This window comes from Pongo pygmaeus, chromosome 11, assembly GCF_028885625.2.
Source record: "Pongo pygmaeus isolate AG05252 chromosome 11, NHGRI_mPonPyg2-v2.0_pri, whole genome shotgun sequence".
Taxonomy (NCBI): Eukaryota; Metazoa; Chordata; class Mammalia; order Primates; family Hominidae; genus Pongo; species Pongo pygmaeus.
In genome coordinates, this window is record NC_072384.2 from 70,884,047 (window position 1) to 70,904,283 (window position 20,237).

At 40.4% G+C, this 20,237-nt stretch overlaps 1 pseudogene; it reads left to right on the forward strand.

Moving 5' to 3' along the window:
• Window positions 1–992: 992 nt before the first annotated feature.
• LOC129031130 (small integral membrane protein 26-like) lies at window positions 993–1,327 on the forward strand (annotated as a pseudogene).
• The last annotated feature ends 18,910 nt before the right edge of the window (window positions 1,328–20,237 follow it).

A 20,237-nucleotide genomic window follows, 5' to 3' on the forward strand; every position in this document is an offset into this window, starting at 1 on the left:
GTAGAGATGGGGTTTCTCCATGTTGGTCAGGCTGGCCTCGAACTTCCAACCTCAGGTGATCCGCCCGCCTTGGCCTGCCAAAGTGCTGGGATTACAGGCTGAGCCACCGCGCCCGGCCTCTTCTCAGTTTTTTGTAAATCTAGAACTATTCTAAAAAATAAAATATATTAATAAAAAATTTAGATTTCCTAAGCAACCTAAGTGTCCATTAACAGACAAATGGATAATGAAAATGTGGTACATATACACGATGAAGTACTATACAGCCACGAATAAAGAATGAGATCCTGTCATTTGCAAAGACATGGATGGAACTGGAGATCATTATGTTAAGTGAAATAATCCAGGCACAGAAAGACAAACTTCACATATACTCACTGATTTGTGGAAACTAAAAATTAAAACAATTGAACTCATTGAGATAGAGAGTAGAAGGTTGGTTAACAGAGGCTGGAATGGTAGTCAGAGGTGGGGTGGAGTGTGAGCATGGTTAATGGGTACAAAAATATGGTTAGAATGAATAAGATCTAGTATTTGATAGCACAACAGGGTGATTACAGTCAACAATAATTTATTGTACATTTAAAAATAACTAAAAGAATATAATCGAATTGTTTGTAACACAAAAGATAAATGCTTTAGGTCATAAATACCCCATTTACCCTGATGTGAGTATTATGCATTGCCTGTCTGTACTAAAATATCTCATGTATCCCATAAATATATATACCTACTATGTACCCACAAAAATTTAAAAAAAACTTTAGATACCCAAACCAAACTTTTAGAGATAAAAATACATCTGAGATGAAAATACATTGGATGTATTGTGCCATTGGATGGGAATGTAAGTGCCATTGGATGGGAATAATGGCAGATTAAACAATGCAGAAGAAAAAAATTATGGATTTTGAAGACACAGCAATAAAAAGTTCACAAGGAGCCGCTTCCACCGTGGGCCTGCGAGAATCGAGGCCCTCGCCAGTGTACCCATGTATCAAAACCAGTTCATGGCCTGGTACCGGCAGATGTTGGTGGTCTATGGGATCGGTTGGTGGTCTATGGGATCGGTTGGTGGTCTATGGGATCGGCACCTGGTGTCTGGTGGGCTCAATGCTTTACTTTGGCCGGAAAATGGTGAAGTTGTCAGGCGATGAAGTACAGCAAAAGGATGGTTCAACAAGTGAAGTACCCAGTGAACTATCTGAACCCCCAAAAGGGTTTTATGTGGAAACAATTGTTGCATAGAAAAGATTTTGTTCCAATTACTGAAAAGATCCTCAACAACTGGAAATCATGGACTGGTGGCCCTGGTGCAGAACCATGACTGGCTATTGAATTCCGAAAACTAGGACTTGGTTCAACATTTAAATTTGATAGATGCTTTGATTCCAATTTTGTGTCTATGAAAAGCATATATATTTAATTTTGCTGTAAAACATAATCACTAATAATATGCAATAAATATTTTCTTGAAGGAAACTAAAAAAAAAAGAAAGAAAGTTCTCAATGAAACAGAGGGACAAAAAAAGACTAAAAAAAAAAAAAACAGTTTCAATAAGCAGTGGAATAACTTCAAGTAGCCTAATATATATGTAATTGAAGTCCAAGACAGAGTATATTAATTTGCTAGGGCTACCATAACAAAATACCACAGACTGGGTAGCTTAAATAAAAATGTATTTTCTCATGTTTCTGGAGGCTGGAAGTCTAAGATCACAGTGCTGAGAGGTTCTGTTTCTCCTGAGGCCTCTCTCTTTGGTTGGTGGACAGCTGCCTTCTTGCTGTCTCCTTTCATGGCCTTTTCTTTGTGTGTGTCTCCCTGTTGTCTCTACCTCTTCTCATATGGACACCAGTCATATTGGATTAGGGCCCCACCCTTATAACTTTGTTTAACTTTAATTACCCCTTTAAAGGCCCCATCTTCAAATGCAGATTGAAGGGGGTTAGTTTCAACGTATGAATTCAATCCATAACAGTAAAGAGATAGGAGAACAAAATTTTTTTGAAGAAATAATGGCTGAAAATTGTCCAATTTTGATGAAAATTCTAAACCCACAGATCCAAGAAGCTCAACAAACCTAAGTACAAGACACAAGAAGAAAACTATACCATGGCACATGATAAATTGTCCAAAGCCAGAGATAAAGAGAAAAACCTTAAAAGCAGCCAGAAAAAAAAAGGTTTATTATGTATGGAATAAACAAGATAAGAATGAAAGTAGAAAGGTAGACTTCTTGTCAGAAACAATGCAAACAGAAGAAAGTGAAGCAACATCTTTAAAGTACTGACAAAAAAAAATTGTCAACGTAGAATTTTATATCCAGTGAAAACCTCATTAAGACTTCTTCAGACATATAAAAGCTAAAAGCTTTTCGCTAGCAAATCTGTACCATAAGAAATGTTAAAGGAAGTCGTTGAGGCAGAAGGAGAATGTTATCAGACGGAAATCTACATTTACACAAAGGAAAGAAGAGAATCAGAAGTGGTACCTGTTTGAGTAGTAATAAAAGACTTTTGTTATTTAGAAAAACCTCTTTAAAGTATAATTGACCATTTAAAGCAAAAATAATAAGATATTGTGGGACTATAAGAAGTATAGCTGACCCTTGAAAAACATGAGTTTAGACTGTGTGACTCCACATACACAGATTTCTAAAAATAAATGTATTGAAAACATTCTTGGAGATTTGAGACAATTTGAAAAAGCAAATGAACTGCTTGCATATTTAGAAATATTAAAACAATTAAGAAAAAGGTATATCATGAATGCATAAAATATATGAAGATACTAAGCCTTTATCATTTACTACCATAAAATATACACAAATCTATTATAAAAAGTTAAAATTTATCAAAACTTACGCACACACAGACCATACGTGGCGCCGTTTGAAGTTGAGAAAAATGTAAACAAATATAAGAATGCAGTATTAAATCATAGCTGCATAAAATTATAGCAGTATACTGTACTACTGTAATATTTCATTGCCACCTCCTGTTGCTATTGTGAGCTCAAGTACTGGGATTATCTGCTTAAAACACCATGCGACCCTAATCTCCTTATGAGCAGTTGTCTCTTCAGTAAATTGCATATTGCAGTAAAAAGTGATCTCCTCCGGTTCTCGCGTATTTTTCATCGTGTTTAGTACAATACCATAAACCTTGAATAACATCATGGGACCCACACAAAGTGCCACTAGTGATGCTGGAAGTGCTCCCAAGAAGCAGAGAAAAGTCATGACATTAAAAGAAAAAGTTGAATGGCTTGATATGTACCACAATTTGCGGTCAGACGCTGCAGTTGCCACCATTTCAGACAGATGATATTATCTTGTAAATGGATGGCGTGAACTTCCAGTATGGATAAATACAGTACAGTACTGACAATGTATGTTCTCTTCTTCATGATTTTCTTAACATTGTCTTTTCTCTTACTTACCGTATTGTAGGAATACAGAGTATAATACATATATAAAATACACGTTAATTGTTTAGGTTATCAGTAAGGCTTCTGGTCAATAGAGGCTATTAGTAGTTAAGTTAGTTAAGCTTGGGAGAAGTCAAAAGCTATAGGAGAATTTTCTACTGTACAAGACGAAGGGGAGGGCAGTGCCCCTAACCCTTGCATTGTTCGAGGGTCAACCGTAATTATAATAAAAATGAGTTCTGAGTGTTGCTATGGGATTAAGCTGAAGCTGTGAGATAGGCATTGTGAGAGCAGTGTTCACTGAAACTGCTTATTTCCTCAGAGAGCTTACAGAGTCAAACCATTTTTTACTTTTTCTGCATTAATTTGATCACAAAGTAAGATGATTACTGCTTTATCTGATTTTTACCACTTGTGGTCTTAGTATAGTAATATCTAAGCTCACGATTCCTCTGGGTATAAGATCCCTTTATAGTATAAAGATCCCTTTAGTCTGTCTGGGTTGAGTGTGGTGGCCCATGCCTGTAATGTTAGCACTTTGGGAGGCCGAGGCGGGCTGATGTCTTGAGCCCAGGAGTTCGAGACCAGACTGGGAAACATGGTGAAACCCCGTCTGTACGAAAAATACAAACAATCAGCCAGGTGTGCTGGCACGTGCCCATAGTCCCAGCTACTCAGGAGGCTGAGGTGGAAGGACACCTGAGCCCAGGGAGGTCAAGGCTGCAGTGAGCCATGATGGCACCACTGCACTCCAGCCTGGACAACAGGGTGAGACTCCGTCTCAAAAACAAAAACAAAAAAAGCCTGTCTGGGCAGACTGGCGGGGCTCAGAGTCCTGTCTTTACTAATTTCAAACATAGTCATTTAAAATAAGTTTAGACTTAGCTTCTGACACAACTTGGATAGGACTCTCCTTTTTGGGAAAATTAGGAAGAAGATGAGGTAAAAGTGTCTCCTTAAAAGTCAGAGGCAGAAATTTAACCGGGGGATCATAGATGGGCATAGCTAATTTGATAGGCCCTTTCTCTACCAGCTCGAGGTAGAGAAACACAAGAAAAACTCAACACCATAAGTTGTGTCATAAATAGGATAAAGGGTTTGGGTTTGTAAAATCATCTGGATATTTCCTTATTCCCACATTTCCTTATTCCCCCTTATTAAAAACACGACTTTGGGTCACTTTTTAATAGATTTATTTTATTATTATTTTTTTTCAATAATATACTTCTCCAGTAGAAGGCCAATGCCTTGATGGCAGGGCAGCTGCTTTGGGTTCGGAAAGTACAAGAACTAGTCTCTGGTAGGTGTGGCACAATGAAGAAGGAGGAACCATGCTTTATATTCATGCAAACATAAATCAGTGAAAAGCAATTGCCTGTAGGGATCAGGCCTGAGGGTGGGAGAGCAGGTGGGCAGAGATCAGCTACCATCTGGTATGATGACCTACATTTATTAATAGGAAAATGCGCATATTATGTTGTTGAGTAAAACAACAGGTAACAAGATAGTGTGTAGTGTGCAAAGATAAATACTTGACAAGCTGTGCTGTGGTGTGATTTTAGATTAATTTTATTTTTCTTGTTTGTTCATTTTCATGTTCTACTTTTTTTTTTTTTTTAAACACAACATACATGTTTTACTTACTAGACTAGGGGGAAATAATACGAGTTTTTTAAAAATTGAATAAGATTCTGGACCCTCACTGAGAATTCAGATACTCAAGAGACTTTTCAAAATTCTCACCTGTCTTCAGTGGCTTAGGGTGTTCTTACTTGGGGGACAGGGATTCGGGCACAATCCCTTCAGTAGAAAATTAGCCACTCTTCAAACAGCCTGGGCAGCTCTTGAAAGTACCAGGCTAAGGCATCCTCCAGAAACCAACACAGAAGTACAACCAACGTTTCTGAAGAACATTGGAAACAACCTAATGGCACAATATTATGTGATTTTTAAAGTAAATTATGGGACCGCCAGATAATTGGAATATTTGCAGCCATTAAAATCTATGGTTTATAAAAATATTTAATAACATGGGAAAATGCTCAAATTGTAACATTAAATTTAAAAAGTCATATGTGGTGTTATGCTGTTTGAAAAGAGAATTATATATGCAATTTAATTTCCAAAAGGAAATAGACCCAAATGTTAATAAATGTTATCCCTGGGTAATAAAAATATAAATAATTTCAGTTTCTTTACCCCTTTCTCTATTTTCAAAAATTCCTACCATGACTTAGTTTTATAATTAGAACACAAAATGTTATTATTATAATTATTTTAAAAGAAGTTGGCTTATAGAACTGGAGAGAGGTTCATGACACAGGCTCTAAAGCAGACAACGTAGGTAAAAATGCTGGCTCCGACAAGTCAGCAAGCCACTGTCCCTCTCTGTGGCTCAATTCCCTTTTTCTTTCTCTCTTTTTTTTTTTTTTTTTGAGACAGAGTCTTGCTCTGTTGCCTAGGCTAGAGTGCAGTGGCATTATCATGGCTCACTATAAGCCTTGACTTCCCAGGCTCAAGCAATCCTTCTGCCTCAGCCTCCCAAGCAGCTGGGACTATAGGCACAGGCCACCATGCCTGGCTAATTTTTTAAATTTTTTGTAGAGACTGGGTCTCACTTTTTTGCCCAGGCTGGTCTCAATCTCCTGGCCTCAAGGGATCCTTCCACTTTGGCTTCCCAAAGTATTGGGATTACGGACATCAGCCATTGTGCCTGGCCTAATTTCCTTATCTTAAAATAGAGATAATGATAGTAACTATTCCATAGGATGACTATAAGATTAAATGAATCAATTCATAATAAAGTGCTTAAAATAGTGCCTGGCATATAGTAAACGCCTCCCAAAGTTATTATTATTGCTATGATTATTATTGTAGGTTGAAAGTTCTAGCCTCCTACCTATTCACAAGTTTAGCTTTCCAATAAAAGCTGTTTTCTAAACATAATCACAGACTTCCAAGATAAAGTGGAGCCTGTATACAATATTTATTGCAAAAACCTCTTAACAATTTCCTTTTGGATCAGGTATTTAGCTTGGTGAATTAGGCAATGAAGAGTAAACTAGTTAGAGAGCCAGCCCGTGGTTGCTTTTTCTCTCTCTATGGCCTTCTATAGATGTGATCACTGAGTTTTATATATATACACCTGTTTATTCAAACAACAGAGTGGTAAAGAAGAGCTCTCTAAATTTTTCCTTGGTGCACTCCAAATTTATAGTTGTATCTCACCTCTCAGAATTTGGGTCCAAATTTGGGTGAAAAGTCAATGCTCAAGATCACCCAACTAATAAGAAGTAGATCTGGGATTTGAACTTATGTCTATCTGGTGCCACACTTTTTTTTTTTTTTTGAAATGGAGTCTCACTCTGTCGCCCAGGCTGGAGTGCAGTGGCACGATCTTGGCTCACTGCAACCTCTGCCTCCCGTGGTTAAGCGATTCTCCTGCCTCAGCCTCCAGGTAGCTGGGACTACAGGTGCATGACACCACACCCTGCTAATTTTTGTACTTTTAGTATAGATGGGGTTTCACCATGTTGGCCAGAATGGTCTCAAACTCCTGACCTCAGGTGATCCAGCCCCGCTTGGCTTCACAAAGTGCTGGGATTACAAGCGTGAGCCACCACTCCCAGCCTGGCACTGCACTTCAGTGCTTAACCTATATCTTTTTCTTTTCTTTTCTTTTCTTTTTTTTTTCTTTTTGAGACGGAGTCTCGTTCTGTCACCAGGCTGGAGTGCAGTGGAGCGATCTCGGCTCACTGCAACCTCCACCTCCCGGGTTCCAGCAATTCTCCTGCCTCAGCCTCCTGAGTAGCTGGGATTACAGGTGCCCGCCACCACACCCAGCTAGTTTTTGTATTTTTAGTAGAGACAGGGTTTCACCAAGTTGGCCAGGATGATCTGGATCTCTTGACTTCGTGATCCGCCCACCTCGGCCTCCCAAAGTGCTGGGATTACAGGCGTGAGCCACTGTGCCCAGATTAACCTATATCTTATGACACTTTCCAAATGAAAGAAGAAAAACTTCAAGAGGACCACTTTATCTATCAAAACCCAGTAGTGAGAGATAGAGAGAATCAGTTTGCTTTCCACTTCTCACTCCTAAATCTCATCAGCACAAAACAAATAAAGATCTAGCACGGCATCAGTGCAAAGATCAGCTCCTGACTCTAAAACAGAGCATAGAGCAGAAGGAAACTGTTTTCTTCATAGAACCAAGAATGGGTTATAAGTGAGGCCCCAAGTGCACCATGAATTGGGCTAGAAATCTGAATCCCAGTGTCATTATTTCAGGGAAATAGAGCTTCTCAGATGAGCAACTACTCTGGGTGAATGCTTGGGAAGCAAATGGTAACCTGGTGCTCTGAGAGCCTTGGGGTTTGGCCAGCTCCTATAGCACGAATGGTCTGTGCTGTCAATCCCTATCTCTCTGTCATCTGTATCCCTGCCTACCTAGTAGTGATCTCTTTCACCTGTGTTGCTCCTGCTTAAAAACTAGAATGCCACAACCTCTGCAAAGCCTGCCCCTACCCTCTGGGGACAGTGAACCATTCTCTCCTCTACTGAGCTCACTGGCTCTGGCCCTGTTCCTCCATGGCATTCTTTCTTGCTGTGGATAGATGTTTTCTGTCCTGTCACGTCCCAGTGAACGACTTGAGGTCAAAGCATACAACCTTTTTTTTAAAAAAAATTCTTTTAGGATTGATGGAAATGCATTGAGATGATGGAGGTAAAATGATGGACAGTGCCTGGTGCACAATAGGTGCTCAATAACTGTTCTTCCACTTTATTGGTTCTCCCACTTAGTGTTCCCAGCACTCAGTGTGATTCCTCAAAGGCCATGGTTACTAAACAGATTTTTCATGACTAAATAAATAAGTAAATAAATGAACACATTCTACCTCCTGCCTCAAGGGCAGGTGTCATGTCTCCTGCTGAGCTCCAGGAACATCTCCTCATTTTCATTTATATCTCTGAAATATGTGTAACAACACTGGTCACGTGGCTGGGTATAGTAAATAACTTAATTGATTTTCTTTTGTTGCAAAAGATGTTGGTAGATTGAAATTTTACCTCTAAGGCAGCTATAGGAAAGATGTGTTCTCCTATCTGTTTCATTTTGAGTAGAGTGAGATTGCCAGGGGTCTTATATACAGAGCTTTAGGTCTCTCTAAGAAAACTTTAGCTTAACCCATTTGCCACGTAGAGGGTTGTTTTCCTTTCTTGATTTCTTTCTAAACAGTCAATAACTAATACAAACTCTAGAAGAATAAGCTCTCCAAAAGTGAGGACCCTGGTGAAATCCAAACATTTACTGCTATGATCCTAAGTAAGGGCAGGGAAGTCTCATTTATTTCCATATCCCTAGTGCCAACCTAGTATTTAATGCATAGTAGAGACTCAAAAAATATTTCTTTGATAAATGAAGTTGCTTTTAAGGCAGTAAAGAGAAGGAAATTTATTAAATCTGCAGTGTAATTTTGTGATTGTCTATGGCTTTAGAGTCACACAGTACAGAGATGAAAAAAAAATAATTTGCCTATCTGGATAGAATCGTACAATTGAAAAAAGTGTTTTATCATATATTGTATAGTATTATTTACATACCATTCATTGAGCCTCTACTGTATAATAGGTGCTTTAAATATCATTGTATCTAATCCTGACAACGCATTTTGAAATGTTATCATAATGTCCATTTTACAGGTGGAAAAAACAAGCTTAGAGGGGCTAAGTGATTTGCCTAAGGCCACAAACTAGTATTGGTCCCCACATTAAAATGTGAGCTTCATGTAGGCAGCATCTGGCACCAAGAATAGCGCCTGGCATATAGTAGATGCTAAATAAAGATCTGTTGAAGAATGAACCAGATCTGGCTGACTCCAAAGCCGTCATTCTTTTCATGACATCATTTGCTACTCTGTAAACTGTCTTTTGAAGTATCAGAGCAAGTAGCACACTTCTTTACATCCATGAGGACCTGAGGTCCAGGGAAATGAAGTTAATTTTTCTACATTGCACAAGAGTGGCTGGGCCAGGAGTGGAACTCAAGTTTTCTGATAGTATTATTTTCTTTTTTCTAGTCTGCATGGAGACCATGAGGCAGAGATAGGTTGTGGGCCACTTCCTTTCCTCAGGAAAGTTCAGGGGTCTGGCCTGGAGGGGAACATTTCAGAAGGAGTTATATCCAAAACTTTCCACCTAGAAAAGCGATTCAATGCTGGAGGAAAGTTATGTCCCCCGATAGAAGGATGGACTACTGGGGGATACTTTCTTATTCACAACACCGGAATCTGATGTTTTGAGACAGGGCTAGTCCTGTGGTGAAGTCTAACCAGGCAGCTGAAAGCTGATAGTGGCTACTTTATCACACAATTTTATTTCTCCTAATCATATCACTTAAAATGATCACGGGCCTTTAACTTTTTAAGGAAGAAATTGGTGTTAAATTATACATCTTAAAGTCATCATGATTTTTTTGGCCAAATAAGCCCTTTCTTCTCTTTTTTCATTGCATTTTTAATATCAAAAAAATGGAGGCCGGGTGTGGTGGCTCATGCCTGTAATCCCAACACTGGGAGGCTGAGGCGGGTGGATCATCTGAGGTCAGGAGTTCAAGACCAGCCTGGCCAACATGGTGAAACCCCATCTCTACTAAAAATACAAAAATTAGCTGGGCTTCGTGGCAGGCGCCTGTAATCTCAGCTCTTCAGGAGGCTGAGGCAGGAGAATCACCTAGGAGGTGGAGGTTGCAGTGAGCCAAAATCATACCATTGCATTCCAGCCTGGGCAACAAGAGCAAAACTCCATCTCAAAAAAAAATAATAATAATAAAATGGCTATGAATATCCTACTGTTAGTAGTAATTTGTAGCTATGACAACTCATATATCTATTTGTTAAGTACCCAACTAGTTGTGTCTCTATGCTAGGTGTACAGTTAAATAAGTAAGTAAATATATACATAAATAAAAAACTACAAATTTACAATATTCCATACAGCATTAAGGAGACCACATAAAATTGAACAAACATATACCAGGCCCAGAACCAAATTAACCTACTATCTGAGATGACGTGCAATGAAGTCATTATAGCTACACAGGTCAAGAGACTAGACCATCTAAAAGTCATTTCTTCCTTGCTTTCAAGTTCTCCATCCTTCCTTTCTTTTTCCATTTGTTTGTTTTTAATCTTTGAGTATTTTGCCTGTTAATCTTTTCAAATCATCAAAGTCTGAGTGAAGATAAACCAGAGACTGTTCTAGTTACACCCACCTCAGGAATCCCCAAACCTAAACTCCCAGCAATAGCTTGCAGAAAAGCCATACAAACCATTCCTGGTTGGGAAAGAAGTCATCCTCATCAGCAGCTCATATGCTGACAAAGCCCAACAAAGATTACGTGTGGCCATAATAACTGCATGGATATGCTTCTCACAGCTGACATGTCTCTCCCTTCCTGGATTCTCACACTGTGTCTGGTACATGCCCTGGCAAAACTCACTCCAAAGACACCACAGAGTACTGGAGCTAGGTTTTCCTTGTCTCTTGTTCCTCTCCTCATCTCCACACTTAATAACTCCACATTGCACAGTGGAACACTTGGCAAGGCAAGAAAGAAGTCAAGCCTGGATGCTAGGGACAGCTCCTGTCATGAGAAGGATCCATGATTGTCTCTTGCCCTTTCTCTCCTCCTCAGCGCACTTCTGCTTTCCCCTAATTTTTCCATCTTATACATCTTTTATTGTTTTCTAAATATAGACATGCTAAAATCTCTGTGGAAAGACATCTATTGAAACCAGAGTGATAGCAAGTAATGTGCCCAGCAGGCAAATCGCAAAACAAATAGAGGGTGCACTCAGCACTTTTTTCTTCTGCTGCACAAAAGAACCCAAATAAGGCTCCTGGAACCATGGGTTGAGTAATCAAGTCCTTTTCCTGGATGTACAACAGCACAGCTTTGGGAGATAACTAATTCAGCTCGTGTAATTGTACACCCGTCTAGAAGAGGAAAAGGAAGCACAGAAAGAGAGAAAAGGAGAACAGGCCAAACTTTTAATGGCTTGCCCTCCTTCTGCACCTGCCATGACTTGCAAGCAGAATATTGTATCCCAGCTGGCCACTTGTCCTGAATCTGAGACCCCAAGATACCCATTGCCCTTGGAATTAAAGAATTATAAATGGAATTTTTGCACCTGCAAATTTAAAAGAGAAAAAAAGATAGTGAGAAAACTTGGAAAGGTCCCTTGAAACATTTCTATCACCCTTGTCAGGCTGTGTTTACTGCCCCTGGTGAATGCTAACCAGACACATGAGTAAGGACTCTTGAGGACCATTTAGCTGTTTTACTGAAATTAATTTTGGTTCCTACAGATTAACCATAAAGACATGCACTGGCTGCAGGTGTGCCAAAGCCAGCATTCGGAGAAAACCCAGCAAATTTTGTGGAGATGGTTAATGACTCCTGCAAAATTAATTTAAATTGAAATAGGATAAGAACACATAGAAAGAATCAATCATTCCTCATTTTGAATGAATGTTATTTTAGCATGCATAGATTTCTGATATAATTTTCTTCCTTTCCCTTAAGGGTCAAGAAGTACTCAAACACTAAGTCTTTTTGCAAAAGAGATTTTTTTTTTTCTCCAAGAAAGAGGAGAAACGTGTTTCATAAATCTTTTTACTTGTCTAATGCAGAAATTTACATCTGGGGCTCCATAGACACTGCTCAAAGCCCTCTCAGAAAACTCTGCTCTTGGGGTAATTATGCTTTCCTAGTGTCTGGACACTGGCTCTGGCTTCCATTTAGAATAAGATCTGGGCCCACTTGTTATGCATGTCCACATTAACTGGACAAGTCATAGAATTTAAATGTGATATGAGGCAAAAACACAGAGGCAATAGCAATAGAATAGGATTAGAAAAGTCTTTTTCAAGTGTTTGGAAGGAAATTACTACGTTAACAAAATCCCACAGCCACATGTTCACACTCTTGTACCCCCATTTCATGTGCAAAACCATCTCCAGAGTTCTCTCTCCAGGGGAGTGAAAAAGCGGCAGGCACACCCATCGTAAGCGGGGGCTCCCCCAGCATTAGTGCCACCCATGATGTTTCTTCTCCAAGACCTTATTCTAATCCCATTTATAGTTTATTTACCCAAGTTATTTACACTTTGTTCCAGAAAATAGTTAAGACAACATTAATAATATAAATCCTCATCCACATCAATCACAGATATCAACTGTCTAGTCTTTACTTATTCTTCATTCAACAAATATAGATTATGGTTTTCTGCCATATCAGGTATTATTTTCGGCACAGGGCAGGAGAGAATATAAAGAAGAAGAAAAACTAGTCCCCTTATTCTTGAGGACCGTATAATTTAGGGGTCAAATGGATGCATAACCTTCTAAATAAAAACATAGCAACATTGTTCATGCAAAAATCATCTACTAATATTTTTCTCTCTTTTCACTTTGCATTTATTTTCACATATATTTATTGAAAACCTATTATGTGTCAGGCAGTATGCTAAGAATTGGGGATATAACTCTGGATACAAAAATCCAAAGAAGAATTTCAAAACAACATTCCACAATTCCAGGGACAGCAGGAAAGAAGTCACAAGACATCTATTTGTAATGTTTGTGCCAATGGAGATGGAGCAGAGAACTGAGAAATTTTTTTTAAAAAGTCATTTCTATGTGGGTTGGGAAGAAATCCCAAATTTTGGGGAAAGCAAGGAAATAGGGAGTGGTAAAGAACTAATGACTGCCTAGTTCAGCTTTCCTTAGGCTAATGTTACAGTTAATCCCTATTCCCTGAGCATTCATCATTCTGGGGAGTGGGGGGCTGATGGTGGAGGATTAAATCCAGATTCCAGCAGTTGGGGGGCCAAGCATTAATTGTATAAAATTCACAAAAGAGGTCACCTGGAATTGGCTGTATAAGTAATTAAAAAGTAGGAAAAAAAGGGAACATGAGATAGCCAGAAAAGAAAGTCTTTGAGAGAAAAGGAAAGCTGGAGGAAGATACAATAAAAGACAAAATGAAACAGTAACAGGCCAAAAGGGTAATATCTTTCCTCTGGTCCTGCTGACTAGAATCCTGGTTCAAATCCTTGGCCAATTAATTGGTGTAATCATTAGTTTATGTGCTCCATCTGCCTAGCATCCCTAGAGGACTGTGACCATGTTCTGGTCATCCGTGTCTCCAAACCTCAGCACAGTGTGTGTCCCAGAGTTGGCCTTCAGTAAGTGTTGCTTAAATAGATTAAAAAAAAAAGTGAATCAAGTGAAAGAGAGGATAGAAATAAGTTAAACACACATGTATGAGGAGCTCTTCAAAAAAAAATTCATGGAAAATGTGTATTATCAAAAAACTATGCAGAGAATTCAAAATGTTTGCACTAAAATAAACTCATACTAATTTGTTATAGCATGTCTGAACAGGATCTAGTTTGGGGCACTAAGAAGGATAAGACATCAGTTTGAGAAGAGCCCCCATCAGAGCAACATGAATTCTGCTATTAATAAAATTGAAGCAAGAACTAATGTCAAGGCTGGGCATGGTGGCTCACACATGTAATTCCAGCACTTTGGGAGGCTGAGGTGGGCGCATCACCTGAGGTCAGGAGATCCAGACCAGCCTGGCCAACATGGTGAAACCCCGTCTCTACTAAAAATACAAAAATTAGTAGGGCATGGTGGCACGCACCTGTAATCCCAGGTACTCGGGAGGCTGAGGCAGGAGAATTGCTTGAACCCAGGAGGTGGAGGTCACAGTGAGCTGAGATAGCGCTACTGTACTCCTGCTTGGGACAGAGCAAGACTCTGTCTTAAAAAAAAAAAAAAACAACAACAAAAAAACCCAACATCAAATTTATGGTTCGGGTAGAAAAATAGTGAAATCATTGATGCTTTACAAAAAGTTTACAGAAACAATGTCCCAAAGAGATCAGTAGGGGTCTTTGTATGTTGCCTAAGCTGGTCTTGAACTCCTGGACACAAGCAATACTTCTGTCTCGGCCTCCCAAAGTGCTGGGATTACAGGGTGAGCCACCGTGCCCAGCCCTGAAATTCTTTTTGTTTCATAATCTTAAAAAGTCTTTAGCTGAGCCTGGTGTCTTACACCTGTAATTCCAACACTTTGGGATGCTGAGGGGGAAGGATTGCTTAAGGCCGGGAGTTCGAGACCAGCCTGAGCAACATAGCGAGACCTCATTTCTACTACAAATTTAACAAATTAGCTGGGTGTGGCAGCATGCACCTGTACTCCTAACTACTTAAGAGGCTGAGGCAGGAGGACGGCTTGAGCCCAGAAGTTCAAGGTTGCAGTGAGCTATGATCTCACCACTGCACTCCAGCCGGGCAACAGAGTAAGACCCTGTCTCTAAAAATTAAAATTAAAAATATCCTTTATACTGCATCCATTTTTCTTCAGTTGACAATGCAAAAAAGATTGCCCTGGCCGAGTGCTGTGGTTCACACCTGTAATCCCAGCATTTTGGGAGGCCGAGGCAGGCAGATCACTTGAGGCCAGGAGTTCAAGACCAGCCTGGTCAACATGGTGAACCCTGACTCTACTAAAAAAAAAAAAAAAAATTAGCCAGGCATGGTGGTGCACACCTGTAATCCCAGCTACTTGGGAGGCTGAGGCAGGAGAATTGCTTAAACACGGGAGGTGGAGGTTGAAGTGAGCTGAGACCATGCCACTGCACTCCAGCCTGGGTGACAGAGTGAGACTCCATTTCAAAAGAAAAAAAAAAAGACTGCTTTGACGTGGTTACATTCCTAGGACCCTACGTTCTTTAGGAAAAGACTAAACGGTTGGTATCATTGTTTACAAAAGTGTCTTGGACTTGATGGAGCTTATGTTGAAAAATAAAGCTTATATTTTTCATTTTTATCTTTTAATTTACTAATCTTCCATGAACTTTTTGAAGGCCCCTCTATTCTGTACACAGGAGGCTTCATTAGATCCCCTAAGTTTTGGTACATTGTGTCTTCATTTTTCCTCCTTTCAAAGTACTTTTTGCCTCTCAAATTATTTTTTGATTTCTCTTTTGATTTCTTTTTTGTTCTTTGACCCATGGGTAATTTAGGAGTATGTTGTTTAATTTCCACATATTGTGTTTCCCAGTATTTCCACATGGAAATGACAATGTTAAACTGGGAGGCCCAAGAAGAACACCATTTGGAGAGGACAGGACATAGATTAGAATGAGCAAAAGGTTTCCTGGTGACCTCTGCTAAGAATGAACTCATCTACATACACCTGCCCTCCAGCTCTCCACCCAGAGAACACAGATGTGCTCAGCAAATACTTTTTTTTGAGATGGAGTCTTGCTGTTAGCTGGAGTGCAGTGGCATGATCTCAGCTCACTGCAACCTCCACCTCCCAAACAATTCTCCTGCCTCAGCCTCCCGAGTAGCTGGGGCTACAGGTGTGCACCACCACGCCTGACTAAGTTTTTTGTATTTTTAGTAGAGAGGGGGTTTCACCATGTTGGCCAGGCTGGTCTTGAACTCCTGACCTCAGGTGATCCATCCGCCTTGGCCTCCCAAAGTGCTGGAATTACAGGCATGAGCCACTGCATCTGGCCCAGCAAATACATATTCTTCCAACTCATGGATGAGAAATCGATGTCCACGCATGGTCTGAGACAAGGTACCATGTAGCATGTAGGAGAATCAGAATTCCAGGCAGGTGATAGGGCAAGATGGTTAGGAGGATAGGTTCAAATCTTCATTCTGCCATTTTTGGGCTGGGTGATCTTTGGAAAGGTACTTAATTTCTCTAGGTCTCAACTCATTTGTAAATTGGGATAATAGTACCTACCTCATAAGGTTATTGTAATAGTAAAAATAATTCACATAACCCAGCACCATGGGAAGCTTTCAAAAAATGTTAGCCTGGTCAGGCACAGTGGCTCACACCTGTAATCCCAGCACTTTGAGAGGCCAAGGTGGGCAGATCACAAGATCAGGAGTTCAAGACCAGCCTGGCCGACATAATGAAACCCCATCTCTACTAAAAATACAAAAAATTAGCCAGGCGTGGTGGTGGGTGCGTGTAATCCCAGCTACTCGGGAGGCTGAGGCAGGAGAATGGCTTGAACCCAGGAGGCGGAGGTTGCAGTGAGTGGAGATCACGCCACTGCACTCCAGCCTGGGCGACAGAGCGAGACTCCGTCTCAAAAATAAATAAATAAATAAATAAATAAAATAAAAAAGAAAAGAAAAGAAAAGAAAAATCCAGTGTTTTTGTTAGCACTTCCGGACCTGGAGCTGGAAGCCTTTAATATTAACATGCTGCTGTACTCTTGGGCCCCCACTGATTCCTGGGTTTGAAGCCTGGCTCTCTCATATAATAGCTTAGGAGACCTTGACCAGGCCACTTACCCTCTCTGCATCTCAGTGTCCTTGTCTTTCAAAGGGGCCCTCACAAGGTGATTGTGAGTAGATGAATGAATATGGGTAAAGCTCAAATAGTCTCTGACCCATGCTAAGTAGAGACCCCATCCCTACACTGATGAAATTTAAATTCTTGCTAGGGAAACAGGCAAAAACCAATAAAGAGGTAATTATGCAAAACAGTTACCAATTGTGATAAGTGCTATGAAGGCTGAAATAAGGCTTAAAGAGAGAATGGGGAGGGGAAACTACTTAAGTGATTAGGTGGTCAGGGAAGTCTTTCCCAAGGAGGAAACATTTCAGCTAAAAGCTAAAGGATAAAAAGGATAAATAGAACTAAGGAACATCTTAATCTCAGCCTTACCAAGAGCTGAAGGAAATATCTTCAAGGCATAGGGAACATCCAATGCAAATGGCCAGAAATGCATTTCAGATTGAATTCCTACAATATCTGCTATTGTAGAATTCCTTAACATGAATGTATCATTTTTACATAAACATGATAGCAAGTGAGATACATGATGAGACATGAACACGTGTCAAATACACATTCCTGAACATTGCTCAACATTTAATTGACCTGTGCCCATGTGTTACAATGGTATACTAATGTGTGCAATTTTATATAAATGGACATGTGTAGACCTGAATTTTTCTAAAAGACTAATGCAGACCTAAACGTTAATTAGTGACACATTTAAGATATTCAATTAATGGATAAGCAGAGACTGACTAGAAAAATTAAAAGAATAAAAAACAATATTCAAATAAAAGCACAAAAGAGACAGGAGGAACTCTTGTTTTTAGGCTTACACAAAAATTCACCTGGCAGCACAGGTTGACGTGTGACCTGTTTCCCATGTGTTAAAAATTTTGATATATAACACGTTTGGATGTGCATGTTCCTGTGCTTTAGGCAAATTCTTTTTTTTTTTTTTTTTTTGAGATGGAGTCTTGTTCTGTTGCCCAAGCTGGAACGCAGTGCTGAGATCTCAGGTCACTGCAACCTCTGCCTCCCAGGTTCAAGCAATTCTCCTGCCTCAGCCTCCCGAATAGCTGGGACTACAGGCATGTGCCACCACGCCCAGCTAATTTTTATATTTTAAGTAGAGATGGGGTTTCACCATGTTGGCCAGGTTGGTCTCAAACTCCTGACCTCAAGTGATCCACCTGCCTTGGCCTCCTAAAGTGCTGGGATTACAGATGTGAGCCACCGTGCCCATCCTTGAGGACAGTATTTTAGTGGCTAGAAATATACATATTTAGAACAAGAAAGAAATGTCTGTGGAACCCCTAACATAATTTCACTAAACTCTTCAGTGTCACAGAACAGTTTGAAAAGCACTACTGCAAAATAATTCCAGATGGGAAAAAGTTAATTTTCCACTGTCCTCCATTCTCTCCTTAGTGACTAGTTTCACTTCATTCATTCACTGAACAAATGTACTGAGCTCTGTGCTCATTACTCTTTATCCCATGCTCTCCTCCTGCCCTCACCTATTCTCCATTCTTCTGTGCCCGGGGTGGTGGGAGTGGTCCCCTAAGGGCTGCATCATCCAGGATCTCTGCCCTCCAGCTTCTGATTCCCTACAGCCAGTGGGAGCAAGGCATGGTTCTGGCAGTGACGGGAACTAGAGCTCCTGCTGGGTGCTCCTCTTAGGCACCTCCAGTGCTCACCAGCTCTAGTAACGGCTTTTCCTCTCCTTTGTAGGCTAACTGCTCCCCTCTTTTGCTAGTCTCTTAGTGCTTCAGCATCCTTTGTGGGTTTCCTTAACCTTGCTCACACTTCTGTAAACTGCCACTTCATTAACATCTCTTCAAAATCCAAAATGAATGTATTTTCTTTTGCCTGCTAAGACCCTGACTCAAGCCTCTACTATGTTCTAGACCATCCCTGTCCAATAAAAGGATAACAGGAGCCATATATATACTTTTAAATTTTCTAGTAGCCATGTAAGACAGTAAAAAGATGCAGATAAAATTAATTTTAATAATATATCCTATTTAACACAATATATCCCAAACATTATCATTTTAACATGTAATCATTATAAAAATTTATTAGTGAGATAGTTTACATTCTCTCTCTCTTTTTTTTTTTTTTTTTTGAGACAGTCTCTCTCTGTCACCCAGGCTGGAGTGCAGTGGCGAGATCTCAGCTCACTGCAACATCCATCTCCTGAGTTCAGGTGGTTCTCCTGCCTCAGCCTCCTGAGTAGCTGGGATTACAGGTACCCACCATCACACCTGGCTAATTTTTGTATTTTCAGTAGAGATGGGGTTTCCCCATGTTGGCTAGCATGGTCTCGAACTCCTGACCTCAGGTGATCCACCCGCCTCGGCCTCCCAAAGTGCTGGGATTACAGGCCTGAGGCAGCACACCTGGCTCTCTCTCTCTCTTTTTTTTTTTTTCGTTGAGACAGAGTCTCACTCTGTTGCCCAGGCTGGAGTGCAGTGGTGTGATCTCGGCCCACTGCAACCTCTGCATCTCAGGTTCAAGTGACTCTTGAGCCTCAGCCTCCCAAGTAGCTGGGATTACATGCACACGCCACTACGCCTGGCCAATTTTTTGTAGTTTTAGTAGACAGGGTTTTGCCATGTTGGCCAGGCTGGTCTCAAACTCCTGGCCTCAAGTGATCTGCCTGCCTCAGCCTCCCAAAATGCTGGGATTACAGGTATGAGCCACTGTACCCAGCCTACATTCTCTTATTCATACTAGGTTGACAAAACCTGATGTGTATTTTACACTCACAACAATCTCAGTTGGAATTTATCACATTTCAAGTGCTCAATACCCACATGTAGCTGGCAGCTACCATACGGCACAATGTAGTTCTGGATACTGATTTAGGGCTGGAGATAGATGCAAAATACAGTCCCTAACGTCTTAGAGTTGATGGTCCAGTAAGAAAGATGGACACACAAACCATTAGAAAACAATGCAGCAAATGCATAATTAATACTGTGTACAAGATGCTGTGGGAATAGAGCTCTTTCCATCAATGGGGTTTACAGAGAGATAATAGATATTAACATTTGAACAGATCCTGAATGATCAAGGATTCTGCCAAGAAAACAAGAGGGTGGAGAGGACAATGCAGGCAGACAGACAGAATCTTCACCTTTCCATCTACCCTCGCTGTATCAGCTCTTCTCTGACTATGCTCCTGAGACAGGCACCCTGCACACCAAGGGTGCACTTGGATCTCGCTAGTTACTGTGGTCCAGGTTTGGATGGACCTCTGCAGTCTTAGCACAGGCTCGAGGAATATAAGTTTTCAAAGGAAACACAACTAGGAAATAAGGGTGAGATATGAATGTGGGGAGAATGCCTGTAAACAGACATGCTGAGAGAGACTGGAGCCATTTTCCTAAGCTAATGGAACTCTGGTCA